Here is a 17,099-nt window from a genome sequence, read left to right as displayed (position 1 = left end):
CTCCGAGTAGATAAAATTAGACTCCAACTCCAATCACAGAGGGCCAAAATCTGCTCACGTGTGTACAGGGAAAGGCAGCTCTGATGTGGGCAGGTGTTAAAATTCACTCTGCAGTGAGGAGGGAATTGGTGGAAATGGCACCAGCAGAAGCAGGGTGGGAACAGGCAGGGCGCTGGGTGCCAGGTAGCCCTTCCTAAAAAGCATCACAATCAGCTGTGGTATAATGTTCAGGTAACTGAGTCCCCCGAGAAGCACCTTTGTAAGAGTGCACTTGTACCACTGGAGGAAATGAACTTCCGCTAAAACTCCTCTGGCCTACAGCCCATGAACAGAACTGCAAGTGATGACCCAGTAGCTTGTTTCAAACTGTTGGGAGTATGAAGGGTAGAATGAGAACAGATGTGAAGTGACTTTAAAAAAAAATATGTATCCTAGCTGCAGATAGGAAAATGGACTGTATTTACATGCAGTGTATTGCCTATATATGAACATTTCAAGACTCAGCTGACTTAATGCCACAAAACCTCCTGTAATTTGCAAGCAGTTCAGATCTGAAGCTCATGTGAAAATAGACATTTCTTGGTTGACATTTCACTCATGCCAAGGCAAATTGGCTTTTTGTGCAGGTGGTAGAAATTGCTATATGGCTACAAGTCTGCATTCCTACCTAGGCAAAACCATCTAGCTAAGTAGACCGCTGGCTATCGGCAGTGTTAACTTCTGAAGCAAGTATTAATCTAATATCTTAGGCCTATATATGCACAAAATCAGGCCAGCATACTTTCTCAGAAGAAGGACCTTCCTTCTTTACCCATAACATTTCTTGTTTGATACCTGTTTTGTTTTTTTCCCCCAGAAAATTCCTATTATTGATTTTACCTAAGGTCCATAGGACCCTCTTACACCTGCATGAATGTACAGTAGAATACTGAGTATTGTATTTGTTCTTTACATACTCCTGTTCCCATGAACACTCTGCTTTCTGAGGTCTTTAGACCAAATTCATCCTACACACACGACACACAGCGAGTTCCAGGGCTGCAGCACCATCATGGATGTACCTGTACATTTGTGTGGTGTCCTGCCTCCCTCCAAACTGTCACTTTGCAGGACACATTTGTCCTCTGTTGGCCACCCAACAAATGGGTCCCCTTGGGTAATAGCACATCAGTGCATAACAGGCTCATTCATGCACATTCATACGTCTCCCTGTACATTGTCCCTAGGAAAAGGCAAAGGCTGGCTCTTCTCAGAGCCTTGTTGATGTTATCTGTGTTGAACCACCATTGCCATGTGTCACTGGAGCTCTGTAAACCAACAACTGCTCATACCACAAGCTACTCTACTGCCGGTGCTGCCCAGCCTCTAGGCTGAGGCATTTCCCATGGGAGGTCTGTCCTACAAACCCTGAAACTGGTCTGCAGGGCATTCCTGAGATGGGGGGGGGTGGGGGGGGGTGGTGGTTATACGTAAAGAAAGAACTCTGGTGTGGAGCAACTAGCAGAGACAGCAAAGTTACCAGGGAGTCTTTTCTTTGCAGTGAGTTCCTGACATTGGACAGGTCTCTGAGGGAAAGATATGGGGTAGCTCCATGGAGTTACTCCTCAGTGTCCTGCAGCATGGGGCACACGTGGAGAGGGCTGGAGGATGATGCAGGTGCATGGGATAGGTGGAATTTGGGTTATGGTCTGTGCGGGGAGCAGCAACGTCAGACTAACTTGGTGCTGTGCCGCTGCCCCATGAGCAAAGCACCCTGCTTTGTCTTTCCTGCTCCATTCCTGCAGGATGGTCATGTTGGCTGCTGCAGTGTTTTGCCTGTTGGGAATATGCTGTGTTAGAACTGTTGAGTGCATGGAGGGAATTCTTACTGACAGAGAGCATGCATATGTGCGTACATCAGGGGGCCTGGATGCTGAACAGCTTGCCATTTAAATGCACACTTGTGCAAGCTAATCTGCTCAGTAATGGCTAGCTGAGCGGACGGATATGCATATTCTCTGGAGAGAAGAAAGCTCTGCTCCTCATTTCTCTAAAACAAAGGTGAGAGTAGACAAGACCTCCTCCTGGGAACAGGAATGAACTGCTTTTCACATGTCCTTTACTTCACATATGCTGATACCAACATGTAACTATTACACTTGAACTGCATCCTTGAATAATTGCTTTGTAATGACATTGTTTTTTCCAAGTGATGCTACTCTTGTACACCCACCAGTATCCCACTGAGTGTTGCAAGCAGTAATCTGCTGCTTTATAAGAGTTCCATGTCTTCCAACTACCTCATTGTCCTGAAGATGAGTTAGGAAATCAGCTTTCCACTTCTATGTTCTAAATGGCATTGTTTCAGGGAAAGGCAGTCTGGAAAGCTTTTACAATGTCCATGCTGTGCAAGCTAGCTACAAAGCTTCTGATACTTACAGGGCTATGGCTGTGAAATATGGCTGTACACTGTTATTTAGATAATAGAGTATCCAGAGCATTCGTGGCTATTGTGGTGAAACAGCACCAGGACACACACTAGTAAGGTTCAACGAGCCTGCGCAGACAGCATTAGGCTAAAGCAAATGGATTAATGTACTCTCAATATAACTCAGCGCTAAGATCCCATAGAGTACTGTAATAAAATGGTAGCAGGGCAGCCATAAAACGTGGCAGTAAGCTGACATAATAATACCAGGATAAATGTAGCAATAAGGTAATACAGGCCACTGCAGTAAAGTAGCATTTTGATAGTGCAGCAATAAGACACAACAGGACGCTGCAGTAAATTAGTTTGGGGAATAAGGCAGTAATAATGGTGTGTGAGGACAAACGGTGGTACATTTGTACCAGGTACTGCAGCAATAAAGATAACAGAAGGTGTCCTAGTAATAAGTTACTACAGTAACAACAACACGGTGCACTGTAAACTTATGTTGGGATGCTTCCATGCTGCAGTCAAATCCTACAAGATGTGGTAGTGAGACAATGAAGACAAAATATGCCCCATTTCAGACTGCAAAACATGAGGCAGTTTTCTGCACGGAAACCCGAATTCTGTAATGACCTCAGCAATACCAATCCTATCACTCCCTGATTTCAAGGAAGCTGAGGCAAGAGTGTTCTCCCATCCACTCTGTTGTTTTGATATGAAAATACAAAGTTGACTCATTGTCTCTTCAGCCAAATTGTCATAGACTGTGGGGAAGTTCTTTTAATAGTCCTTACTCAGGTGAAATCCTGGTGGGTCCTTTGCCTTGGAAAGGATTTGGCTCTCTCATCTTCTGGCATGGGTGATGCTTTTAGCCTACAGTTATTTCTGGTTTTGGGTGGGGAAGGGGAACCCAGGTACAGAACATCTGACTGTACTGGCCTGTTTCCTGAAATGCACAAATAAACTGAGCATCCTGGAAAAGTGAAAGCAATAAGGACCAAATCTGTTCTGTCTGTCATGCATGCATGTGCGCATGAATAATCCTGCTGGAATCGGTGTAAGTCCTGGATGCATCTATGGGCAGGGCTTGGCTTAACCCATTCTCAGTGCCTCCAGCTGAGTGACAGAAGCATTGTGTCTTCTCAGGTTTTATTTTTTTGTATGATCTCTTTTCCTGCTTTTCCATTTATTTATTTATTGTTAATTCAACCTCACCTCTGTATGAAATTTCCTTTGGAAAAATCAGTTTATCGTAAGACAATATGCAGCAAGGTGGGCAGAGAACACTTACGTCCTATTCTTTATACCCTTCAGTGGAGGGTAAAGCATTCTGGAAAATAACCAGCAACCACCGTTACACTCAATAATCATCAGGCATAAGGGTTTAGTCAAAGCATCTATGTCAATAGCAAGGCTTGAATGGAGTGTGTGTGCTAAATAACAAGATGGTCTCCTGGGAAAAGGATGTAAATAGGGCACCACTGCAGACTCCTGACTAGCAGGAGCAGCTCACAGCTGGCTCTGGCTCCTCCAACCAGTCCCAACAGATAGGAATTTTCTGCCGCATCTTTCTGACCCTTCACACAACAGCTTTGCTACCCCTTTATGTGGCTTTCTCTGTCTCTAGCTAACTGTGCTCAGTTCAAGTTTTGAGCAGTGCCCTGATACGCCTTGGCTTGACTTTCACCTTCTACTTCTTGGCTTGCTTTTATGGTGATTTAATGATTAAGCAGGATTATTAAAGTAGAGCTCACAGTAGGGTAAGACAGGGTAGGTTATCATGATTTTGTCATTTAAGCTGTGAGCAATTTTTCAGCTTCTCAGCAGTGTTTATAACCTGAGACAGAGAACGAGCGAGGCGGCTGCTCAGCAGAACAGTGAGCTGGTGAACAATACGCTATCTTCATGCCCATATGTACTTTGAACTTACTGGTGAGGAGAAATGCTTTGTAGTGAGAAAAGTAATCTCAGGGCAGGAGAGAGTCAGACCTGATCAACTTTTTCATGTGATACAGATTTTGCTTTGCCAGCCCCTAGCATCTGCAAAGCTCACAGTTAAGAGCCAGCAACCTTCTAATCCTGCTGCTAAGCATTTGGAAACATGCTTCTCAAAGGCTGTCTTTACACAGCAATGCTGTTACTTGAAGCCTTTTACTGTGAATTGATGGCTTTCACCACAAGTGTGGTTGCCCTCTCGAATTTGCAATAGGGAACTGCAGATTCCTCACAGAGGGTGGATGATAGTGGGCAGAATTTAGGGAGCAATTTGCAGGCTTGGGGCTCAAATGAGTTGCATGTGAGCGAGTCTAATGCTGTTTGAGATGGTCAAAAGTGCACAGGTCATTCACACAGTATTGGCAGCAATGACCAGAACATTCCTGTCTGGGGATCCAGAAAACAGCCTGAAACATCTCGTGTAGCAGAGGACAACTTTCTGTGGGCAACCATACAACAACAGAATGAGCTACCTTGGAAAAGACCAAGCATTACCCCAGGACTGCCAACACCATCACTAAACCATGTCACTAAAGGCATTGTCTGCACGGTGTTTGAACACTTCCAGGGATGGTGATTTCACCACTTCCCCGGGCAGCCTATTCCAATGCCAGATCACCCTTTTTGTGAAGAAATTGTTCCTAATATCCAATCTAAACCTCACCTGGCACAGCTTGTGACTGTTACCTCTTGTCCTTATCACCTGGGACAAGATGATGTTACCTGGAAGATATGGCATTGATACCTGAATATTGTTATCTGTCAGCAGACATACTAACAGAGCTTCTCTGTCTCATCTTTCATGACATCCTCCCATAGATAATAGGTGACAGCCAACCTGAGCAGCACATTCTGTGGGTGGACTAGGAAATCCTCATCTGGACTGGGATTTTAGGAGTGACCTTTTGAATCCTTCTCAAGATACCTTATGTCCAACCACATGCAGGTTGCTCCCACATGCTGCATAACTTCATAGCCCAGCACCGTGGTGTCTGATTCTCGTCACAATTCAGCGTGAGCCTGATGCCACATGGATTAAGGCACATCAGATAAAAAATTCAAACGATGCTTTATATAACACATAATTTCCCCTAAAAGCATCTGGGATTCCAAAACGCCACACTCTGTGCTTCAGAGGCCATCTGGGGCCAAACACAGAAAAATGAGGCACTGTGGGATTTTCCTCTGCAATAAAAATACCTGAAGGGCCTCCTACCCCCATGGTGTGATTGAAGGCATCCAGGCCACGTCAGCACACTGTGGCCCTGGGCACAGCAACTCCCATTTCTCTCCAGGGCCATGTCACCGTGCTGGCAGAGGGCAAGCCCTGGGGACGGGTGAAGGAGAGTCTGTTTCGGGGGTCAGGGAACTGTGGTGGCCATTGCATGAGGAGCACCAAGGTGGGTGGAGGTGATCTCCCCGAGGGTAGATAGGATCTCTGTATCCCCGCTGCAGGGGACATGAAGCATCATTTACCAGCACTCTGGTAAAGCAGCCGGGCAGGGGAGATGGGAAGCAGCATCCCCTCACGTGAACTCGCTGCCAAGTGCTCTCCCAGTACAGCAGCAACGTGTCAGTCGCTCTGGGCACAGCGGCCAGTGCTCTGGGCTCTAGGCAGGACCGGGCGCAGCTGCACCCGCCGCAGGGCTGCAGGGAGGGAGCTGGGTCAACCCTGCCTAAGGCGCTCCCTGCTTTGGCAGGCACGGAAGACAAAGGCTTCGCTCTCAGCTTGGAAGTGCTGTCAGATGCCGGGGAGGGGTGTGTGTGGTGCAGCCGACTGGCTCCCCTCAGCCCACAGCCGTGCTGCTGCTGGCGGCTGCGCTCTTCTCTGTGACCCTCATCCCTCCTTCCAGCACCATCACCCTGGGAAAGGCTCTGCTCACCCCGAGCAAGCTGGGAAGGGGCCTGTCAGTGAGCTGGGTGAGCTGCCTTGCTGGAAAGCAAGACCTGCAGATCCTAGGTTTGGAAGGTCCCAGGGCTGAGAGGCGTCTGCAGCCCAAGCTCTCCTCTGCCAAGATCAGCCCATGCACGCCTGTGCAGGCAAAGCTGCAGAGCTATGAGACACAACTGTACCACTCCCTAGACCTGCTTGTGACCCAGCCCTCTCCCCCCCCTACCCCGCACTGTGCCCAGCCCTAGCAGCTGGAGCCCACTGGGCTAGAAGGGAGATGCATGCTCTAATTCTTCAGAGCATCTCTGTTTTCTGTGTGCCATTTGTCTCTGCAGGGCTTGTAACCTTTGCTGGGTTTGAAGCAAAGGACCAATGCAGACCAGGAAAACTGATACCTTCATCAACTAGACCCCCTGCTTAGCACACACCAGAGTCCATCTTTAATATCTTTGGAATAAGGCTGAGAGTTGCCAGGTGCAGTCCTTTGTCCTGCAGGACAGGCTTAATTGCTTCGTTTATTTACCTTCAAGCCATCCTGCAGCTCTGCTCATCAGAGCATCGACGCTTCTCTGCGTGTCATGCTGCCAGCACACCACATCGCCATTACACTGGATCTTCCCTGCAGCCCATTGCTTCAGCACCTGCAGTTCTCAGCTGCCTTTCCCCCTCATCACTTTTCACTCTCATTTCCTTTGACCCCATCTGAGAGAGGCTGGTCTATGCAGCTCATTGAAGGGGTTGTCAAACTGACATTTCCCTGCTTACGCTGTCTCAAGAATCAGTCTCTTTGCTGAAAGAAATGCTCCTTTAGGGCTGCCACGTGCAAGGCTACTGAGCTCTGTATCTGTTCTTCAATTACAAAGCCAGAGAGAGGGGGATGTGTACATGGGTTTGGACTCATGTTTGAATCTCAGCCTCACAGTGTAATTTGGCTTGCGAGCAGGACTGGCACATCCCAAGCGCAGGCAGTGGCAGCACCCTGGCAAAAACAAGCCTGCAGCATTTGCCTGTACACTTTGTTCAGGGCTGCTTGGCCATTCTGTCACCCCTGGGACAGCTGGAATCTCTGACACCATTTTCTATATATGTGTATGTCAGTGCAGCTGCATATTTGTTTATACAGACAGCAGTAGGGAGGGATTCAATCCTTCCCTCAGTTGATGGCTGATACCGTATGTTAGATCTTCCATACGGGGGGACAGACAGATTTTGGGCTAAGTCTGGCCAATTCAAGATAAGTAGAGCTTTCCACAGTCTAGAAAAGGCTTGCCTTGCCAGGACCCTCAGCCAGCCCTGCTCGTACACACACACATCCAATACATGGGAAAAAAATAACATCTTTATGTGCTTAGTGTGATGGATCATCTGCTGTGGGCCACCTGCAAACTGCAAGCCCTATCCTGTAGCCAAACTCCTGAGCTTCTGCATGTCATGCATTTTGATTAGGTAGCTACCCTACCCAAAATGCTCCTGTGGTGACCTGCCTCTGGACACTGAGGTGCCCTACCATGATGCCAGACTTCTCTGCTGCACGCTGCCTTCCCCTCTGCAAAACAGCCCTCACAGCCAAAGCCAGGCAGAGCTTAGCTGCCTTCTGCCATACTTTGAGAGTTGTCAGAGCCTTATGGAAAGCAGCAAGCCACAGGCTTCTGAAATGGGGAAGCAACAGCAAGAGGCAGTGTTAGAGCTACTGGCACCAAAAAGGAAATGAAATTGGTTGTGTGGGCTTTTTCTTTCTCACTTTGGTTATTAATGACCTGATGAATATGGCAGCAATTTTCTACCACTGTAACAGTGGTTTGAGTATGACCTTTTGAATCATCTGCCAGGTCTTTGAGAGCTTTAATGGGTCACAGGAATGATGTGCCCTGGCTGCAAGTGAAGGGACCTGGATCAGCGTCCTTCTCTTGGCTCCCTGCCTTGCCATCAGGGCATTGCTGGAGCCCACTCTCATGGGCTTCCTTCCCTGGCTTTCTCTTCTAACCAAGCCAGCAGTTCCCAAAAAACAGTCTAGTTGCTATATTATATTAAGGTTATCCAGCCTTCAGCACCTCTTTGTTTCTGGGGAGTCTTAAGCAAATCAAGTTGCAAACTATACAGAGAGCATGACAGTCTCTGTGTCAGACAAAAGGACAGCCCAAAATGAGAGGGAGGGCAAGAGCGGAAGCTCCATGTTTGCATTTATCTCTGACATGATGGATTCCCCCTTTCTGGTAGCAGCCTTGATATAAATAAAGCTTTTGTGCAAGAACTCTCTTCACCACCAATAGTCAGGGAGTCATAGATAACAAAAGACCTGGCAGCTCATCTTCCGTTGCTCCCTGTAATCAGCAGGATTTTCCCTACTGAATATTCACCAAGGCTACTTTATCTAGCATGCCTCTGAAATCTCCAGGGATGGGACCTCAGCAGATGCCCTCAGGAACACATTTTTCACTACTTGAAGCCTTCTTACTGGAAGGAAAAAAAACCCCAAACTTCTGATCTATAACCTAAAAAGCCATCTCTGAGTGAGTTTAAAAACAGTGAGAGCCATCTGTAGGCCAGAGATAGCAGAGGTGTTCAGCACTATGGATTTTTTTACCGAAGTATTTCCCTTCATGTATTTTTTATGTATTGTCTTGATTCTGTTGCACTTTGCATCAACACCCACTCTACATCATGACACAGTTTCGATATTTATGGACATTCATCTCTCTTTTCAGCCTTATCCCCATCTCAGACTACATTGGCTGAGGCTCTTTGCATAAGCTGGTTTCTCAAAGGTTGCTATCAACTTTGCTGCCTTTCTCTTTCTTTAAAATATCGCTCTTGAAAAACATAATAATGTGAAGACAGAAGGGCTGTGCTCATCCATACAGCACAAATACCCAGTCATTTGCGTAAGTGAGGTATCACCCTGGCATCCTGCTCTTCGTGGCAAACTACATGCATGTGTCACACATGTTGTGGTGTAACATATTTGTTAAATCTATTTATTGCACATCTTTGACCACTTTACCTACCTTCAACCCACGCTGCCATCTGTTCTGTGGCTACCACCCCCCATCTACTCTCCTGAGTACCTAGGGAGGGCTGCCAGGAAAATGGTTCTTCTTTTTCTTGCCAAATCTGGAATTTCAGTTGCAAATTTACCCTAGCAAGAGTGCCAAGGGGAGACAGAGTCAATACCAAACCCGCTCCAGCTTTCCTGTTGGGCACATTTTCAATTCTGTCACTGCAGCTGAAAAGGGGAGCTGACTTCCATCAGAAAGGGGTTGTGCCCAGCACTGCAAGAGGAATCAGCAGTTGTGTCCAGCCCAGGAAGAGCAGATCCTCAAGGGCTTTAAAACTGCAATGTCTGTAGGATCAGAAAATAATTCAATTATCGATATGCATGATATTCTCAAAACCCTGTATGTTTGTCCTCACAGAAACTAACACAGCTGGCTGCAACAAGTGAGGGTCTTTTTGAAAACAGTTCCAAAAAATGTGTTAAAGCCACCTAGATCAGTCCTGGAATTGTTTTTCCACAGAAAATATATAATATCCATATCGTATAATATCCACAGAGTGGTTTTGTTTGCATGTAATACAACCATCCTGCAATCATGTTAGAGAAAGCTTTATGCAACACTGTACCAACATTACACATGCAATCAGGTATTTCCAAAGTCAAGTAGGGCTTTCTATGCACAAGTTCCTCATAAAATGAGTCAAAAGTGTTTTTTTCCTACAGTATACCCTCCAGGAGCTCTTCTCTGGAGATAATGTGTGCTCCCCTCAGGGCTGTACTGGCACTGCAGCCAGGCATGAGACCCTGCTGAGATTACCAGCCTGCTCCTGGTGACTCAGCCTAGCTGAGCATTTGTGTGGGAGTGTACTTGAAATGATCCAGTTTTACTGTTCCCCTGAAACACCACAGGAGCACCTGCTGCAGTGGGGAGCAGAGCTTGACCTGGTTCAGTGGGCTTCATCTCAGCAGGGCAGAGGTAGGTGATCCATTTAGGCTGATGAAAGACCCCTGCAGGAGAGGAGGTTGAGAAGGAGTTCCCAGCAAGTCCCCTTCACCCTCTCTCCATCCTCATCCTTGGGGGCAAGAACCAAGTGGATGAGCTGGTGACTCAGACAGTCCTTTGATCTTCCTAGCTTTCTCATCTCCCCTGAGGTTGATGAGCTCCTGCGTGCATAATCTTGGCCATCAAATCCTGCCTCTCTGGCATGCTTGGATAATGGTCTGGAATACACGATCATTTATTTCAGATAGCACTTATATCAGGGATGCAATTTATGAGTATCATGGCGTGGGGTACCATCATATACTGGGCTCATTACCACTACACAGCAGTGATGATGGGAGACTTGAAAATGCAGGCAGAACACAAGGTGTTAACCTCAAACATGCTGAAGGCAACCTGTGCCTGCCCCAGCCACATCCTGGGAGGTCACATAACCAGGTGACACACCTCCCTCCAGGGCCAGGGGTGGCCATATACTGCTTACACGGTTTTACAGGGCACTTCAAAGCACGGTGCAGACTCTGTGTGGGCCCACCGGAGGGGTGAATTTGCTCCCAACAGGAAGCATTTCTCTACCCCTCGGCTAAACTGTAAATTTAAAAGCAAATACAAATTGCAACTGGCTGTTTTCAACATCACGTCAAAGAAGTATCAAGTTCTGTGATACCAGGCAGAAGTAGTGCCCAATATTAGAGACGGAAAACTAATTTCTATTAGCCTATGAGCCTGTCATTCCTGGGCAAAAGATGTCTTTGATGAATTCCATCTCTTTTTGTGTTAACAAATTGCCTGCAAGTACATTGCAGTGTCTCCAAGATTTATTCACTATTTGAATATAGTTGCTAAATATTTACTTGCCAGAGAGTTATTCCTGGAGAAATTCTTGATCTGAAGCTTATTTACAAAGCAGTTTGTACTGGCATTGGATAGCTGAAATTCAGGGAGCTTTGTTTAGTTGTGCTCAGACATGCAGGTTACCTGGTATTGTCTCTACCACCAACTGTTACAGTGGGGTTTGCTCAACCTCTCTCTGCTACTAGTTTTAATTTGACTGTTTCCATAATGATTCCTCTAAGTCAAGTTCTAACCCAGAACATTCCTGGAAAGAAAAGGGGTGTGAACACAGTCAAACCTAAATCATTGTTTGTTTATTTGCTGAAAAATTGTGGTCAGTGTTATTCTCTGTGCTCTGGACACAGATGATGTGCAGGGTTGTATCCAGCTGCAGGGTAGATGCCTGCAGTATATATGCAGCTAAAACTTCCATGAAAGTTGTTAAAATCTCCTTGTTCAGGCAAAACCAGGCAGCCTGTACTCCAGCCTTGCCACCCAGCTGTTTTTTCATTTGGACAGATAATAATTGTATCTTAAGGCTACTAGAAATAACCAATCCATAATTAAAAGGCTGCTGGTTTTAATGTACATAGAAAAGGCCTACCAGTCACTTTAAAGGTATACAATAAATCAAACTGCATTTTCTTGCCACTGGGTAGCACTTTATTTCTCTGAGAGTTGGTACCACTTCAAGACTCAATTTTTAGGAGAAAAAGAGCAATTGTTGCCCCCCTGGACTTCATGGAAGATGTGGTTGATTACCTAAAAAAAAACCCTGAACAACCCATTCCTTCTGTTAAAAACAAGTAACATGACAGAAAGTTCAGTCATTTCTTTTGTTTCCCTCCCTCCATCCATCCATCCACACATCCATCCTCTACTCAAACTTAGGACAAGCACTTAGGAAGTAAAAGGATCTCTTCTCCCAGCATCTTGATCAAAAGCATGTTTTTCCTTAAGTTTCTTTGGAGTTAATTCTGTGAGTGCGTATGTCTCTATCCATTTGTGTGTTAGGCTAAGAGCTATTCTGAAGCTACGTGCAGGTACTGCTCATGTTTTTTTCTGGAGATGCAGCCAGAACTAACTGACTTCTGGTATGCGATCAGTTCCTGTTCCCATTTGTCACACCATTCACTAAAGGGACGTAAGATACAGTTTTAATAAGAGTTGTCTTGAAGCAGCAGCTGAGCTTTTGACACTGCAATGAACTTAAGTCTCAAATAAAAGGCTGAGACCCATGGCCCTTCCCTGGCAGACCCTCTACTGGCTGACCTAGACCTGCTTGGTTCCCAGAAGGCCATGGAAAATCCTTTGGTTAGTACAGACCTACAGCCCTACCCCACTTATCTATGGTCAGCTGTGAGCGGCCCAGCGTATCCTTTTCTCCTCCCTGTAATTAGGAATGGGTATATTCTTTGTCTTGGTCTCTAAAGTATGTATGCTGTCTGCAAACTAGGAGAGCTTTCACAGAGTCTCCACCAAAAGGCCACTGGGCTACACGCTTTCACATGGTGGATTTGGCTTGTTTGTAAATAAGGAGGATACAGATAGTACATCTGATGATACAGCCTCACTGGCTGGAAAATGAGGAGCAGAGCCAGCAGACCTACAGTGACCAGTTCCCCAAAATCAAGAAGTACATAAGCAGACCCCTCTCTCGGGATGGACCTGGGCAGGTGGGGAGGCAGCAGTGTGATACCCTCACATAGAAAAAATGAAGCTAGGCAGCAGATAATGTGATGAAGTTAATGGTGAATGATGTATGGTAAAGAATTTCCTTACCAGTGGAGGCAACGCATCTTTCTGAAGTTCTCTTTACCCCAGAGCGTTGAACGACTTGCCACAGTCCCAACCTTTATCCCAAGACTGCCAAGACCGCCACTAAACCATGTTGCTAAGGGCTTTGCCTACATAGTGTGTGAACACTTCCAGGGATGGTGATTACACCACTTTCCTGGGCAGCCTGTTCCAATGCCTGACCACACTTTCAGGGTAAGAAATATTTCCTATTATCCAATCTAAACCTCCCCGGCACAGCTTGAGGCGTTTTTCTCTTGTCCTACCACTTGTTACCAGGGAAAAGAGAGCAGCCACCTCCTCTTTCCATCCTCCTTTCAGGTAGTTACAGAGACCCAGTTTTGTATAAACAGAACTGCAACTGCACTGTAGATGATGGAGCAATATCTGTGTCACCTGAGCATCCTGGAGCAGGTTGTTAGTGAGAGCTGATCCATAGGATGCTGAGTGGGTGCCTGTAGCACCAGCCACCCACCCACCACATGCTGGCCTCTCCAAGCCCTGTCCCATCATGCTTTCCCTCCCCTGTAAAAGCACTGCAAATTAAAAGCTGCTTATTACCGCTGAGGTTGTCCTTAGGCTGATCAATGTGTTTATTCTTTTAGAGGGATCACAGCACTCCACTTGCTCCTTGTTTTAGGCTGAGGGACACAGATTAAGGGAGCACCTCTAAATAAGTAGTACAGCTTTCCAAAGAGGTGCAGAGATCAAGTAAATCCTAAAGAAAAGTTCCATCAGCAGCACTGCTTATGCAAAAAAACTGTGCCAGATCTCAGCACCTTTCACACTCTCCCCCTCCAAATCACAAACACAAGCTGGCAAATCATGTGAGAAGCTGTGCAGGGAAAAATGACATTCAGGTGGTAGTGCAGATGGTGCCAATTTTGAGGGAGGCATGTGAGTGCCTAATAGAGCCCTGTGAGCTCCAAGGCATGAAGGGCAGCTCACTGCCACCAGCATGGGGGACGAGTGGCAGCCATGTGTGAGGCACTGGTGCCTGGAGAAGAGGTTCAGCAGGAAAACTTCAGTGTAAAAACATCTGATTTGCTTCCTTACCTGTTGCAGCACCTAGCTACTCATTGCTTTCTCCTGGCTGAAGGAGGCACTTCTCCTTCTTGGCATCTTTGTCCAGTTGCAACTGCAGGAGAGCCTGTAGGTGTGGGCCAGCATTAATGTTCCTTTCTCCTCACAGCAGCCAGGCAGGACATCAGCTTGAAATCTGTGTGCATCTTAAATGCTTTATCTTTCATTTCCCTCCTCCCCCTTCAATACCACTTTTACAATCCCACCAAAACTGCAGCATGGATCTTCTTCTGAGGGGGCTAGTGAGAAGGAATGCAGAATAGGAGTTTTTGGAGCTCACATCCAAGCAGAAACCCAGTTAAATGAGGAGTCAACATGGTACCAAACCAAGAGCCATCATTTCTGCAAAACCCTTATATTATGTAGGGCTGATTTTCCAGCTAGAAGGTAAAAAGCCATCCAGGGAGACCGGAGGACTCTGGTGTGGGTGCCCACCTCACTGGCCCTCTGCCCACCCAGCTGCTCTTGCAAATAGGCAACCTGCATATCTGAATGACAAAGTAAGGATGGTAACAGTTTTGAAAGAGAAAAGGTGAGAATGTCCTCATTGTTATTTTTTCTAGATTTATGCATACATCTATTTTGAACATTTATGAGTAACATTGTTCAGTAAAATAACAAAAATAGTAATAAAGCCTGTGTTTCTATACTCCATGTTATTCCATCATCAAACCTTCATTTCCCCTATCTTTTATTCCAACATCACAAACCAATCAAATGCCAGTTGGGTGCATCTAGAGGCAAGGCAACGATCTCATGCTTTCACAAGAAATCTTTTAGGTGTTATCCTTGCTTCCAGGAGCTATGTAGCAGATGAATATTTTCACTTGAGAGTGGGACTTTCGTGATGTAAACATTCTTCTGTTGCAGAATGCAATGAAACAGAAATGCCGAGTAATTCTGAATTAAGTTAGGAAAACAAATTACTTTCATTTTGATTCAAGTGTTGGACTTAGGTGAAAGAAAATTATTCCTTTCTACATTTCGTTTTTTATTATACAATTAAATTTGACATTAGCATAATTAAGAGAAAGTCGTTTGAAGTGTGACATTAAAGATGATCGAAATTGAACCTTTCAAGTTGAAATGGTTTTTTTTATCACGGTTTTTGTTTGTTTGTTTGCTGGTTTGTTTCACAAGAATTTGTGATCAACTGTGTTGTCATCTTTCTGTGGAACATTTCAAATTAGATGAATTAGCATTTTCTGACAGGAAAAAGATCCCTTTCCACAGGGAAATGTCCATTTATCTCACTTCCTCACTGAAAATTTTGACTTTATTCTAATGACTTGCACTGCTTTTCAATCTGTAACAAGGCATTTTCATAAAAGCTGTTAGTTACTTCTTTGAATATGTATAGATTATCTATAGCAACAGTTTCCTTTAAATAAGGGAGAAAGCCAGAAATATTAAAAAAAAAGCAATAGATTATTGAAAAGATAAATAAAATCCTAACCCAGTTTCACTGTAAAGCTTGTGATGTCTTTCCTGAGGGGAAAAAAACAATATTGTGAATTTGTGAAGCTGGTCTTGACTATAGTTGCAGAATTTAATTAAGTTAATTTAAGTTGTTTATTTAAGTTAATTAAGCCTCATTTTATGGGGTCAGGCCAAGGGGGGTGTTGGTATTAAAGTTGTGTAAGGCTTCATCTCAGTTGCAGCATTAGCATAGTCCAGCCGTTGTCTGACTGGAATGTATGGGACATGGCTGCAATGCGTGGGGGACAACTGGAAAGTCTCAGCAAATGCAGTGGGGGAAACCAGTTCTAAGGACTCATCCTCCTGCGTCTCTGATCCTAAGTAACTTTCCTTCACAGGCTGTTCATTTTTGGTCTGAAGCTTCACTGTGCTTCCTTAGATGTCCTGTCATATCTGAGCAGCTAACAGCAAGGTCTAGGAAGAAAAGGCATTCAAGAACATCTTTGAGTTTTTAAGTACCACGTGAGATATCTTCTACTAGTTTGGACATAGCCCTGCCCTCTACCTCAATAGGAGGAAGAAGCTTAGTTAGGGAAGAAATGTTTCATCATCACTAGGAATCACAAAAATCTTGAAATTCCACTTCTCAGACTACTTGAAAACCATACTTTAAAAAAGCACAGTTTCGGAGGTAGTCACTTAACTGAGGTGTTGATGATTCTCAGGAAGTTCCTGGTGAGAAAAATCACTTGCTCCTCTTCTGGTCTCCACCATGTCTCACTCAATCCCTCATCTTTGCTGAGTCTGGTTAACTCATGAAATCATTCATTTCATAATCACTCAAGACTGAGCAATGATACGGAAAAATGTAGTATGTAATGGAAACGGTGACCTGTCAACTCATGTGGGCTGGTGCCAAGGAGGCTGCTAATTATAGCCCAACATGTAAATACTCCTGGAAGATGATTGTACTTATTTGGACTAGTGCAATATTCATTTAATACTTTGATTATTTCTGAGATAGACTTCTGTAAGGAGGGGGAGAAGTTGTCAAGAGAATTAATTAACCTTTTCATTGCTGAAAATACGGCTGTCTTCCCTGGAAACTGCAGCAGAACGGTTATTCTAAAATTTCCTCACTCTTTTCTCTTTTCTCCTGTCTTTGACCTACTCTCATGACACCTCCCATCATCATCTGCTTGCCTTTGGTCTCCCCTGGATCTGTGCCCATGCCAACTCCTTAAGATCACAACTTACCTGCCTCCCCTCCAGCAAGGGGAGGGAGGAGGCAGAGCTGCTGGCAAGGAACCAAGGTGGCCTTCATCTGAGGCCAGAATGCCCAGCTGCCCAGCACTTACAGAAACAGCCAGCTTCCATTTCCTACACTGGGTTCCCCATCAGCTTCCCAGTACCACACAAAATTGTCCCTCCTGCCTAAGGCTGCCCAGAATCAGGAGGTGGAAGGGGAAGCTGATGCACAAAACCACAAACCAAAGGAGCTGGAATCATCTCTGTAAAAAAACTACTGAAGACTTTGGGGTTCAGAAACGGCAGGACAAGATGGTGCTGCCAGTCTGACTCATCCCTTGAAGAAAATAAACAGCAGTGACATTGCATATGAGAGGCAAAGACCAAGAACAGGAGGTGTTGTGAAATCAAGGGAAGTCTA

General features: G+C 45.4%; 1 long non-coding RNA gene across 1 annotated transcript; it reads right to left on the bottom strand.

The window, feature by feature from the left end:
* Positions 1 to 8,902: 8,902 nt before the first annotated feature.
* On the bottom strand, positions 8,903 to 16,689 carry LOC134169902 (uncharacterized). The gene is made up of 3 exons (XR_009967064.1): positions 13,985 to 16,689; positions 11,152 to 11,287; positions 8,903 to 10,515 (listed from the first exon to the last, which is right to left on the bottom strand). It is a non-coding gene; the product is annotated as an uncharacterized LOC134169902 (long non-coding RNA).
* Positions 16,690 to 17,099: the final 410 nt, after the last annotated feature.

Source organism: Pezoporus occidentalis, unplaced genomic scaffold (assembly GCF_034315485.1).
Source record: "Pezoporus occidentalis ecotype Australia unplaced genomic scaffold, CSIRO_AGI_Poc_V1 ctg36, whole genome shotgun sequence".
NCBI lineage: Eukaryota > Metazoa > Chordata > Aves > Psittaciformes > Psittacidae > Pezoporus > Pezoporus occidentalis.
The sequence above is the reverse complement of the archived record's forward strand: the minus strand, read 5'-3'. Positions and strand labels throughout refer to the sequence as shown.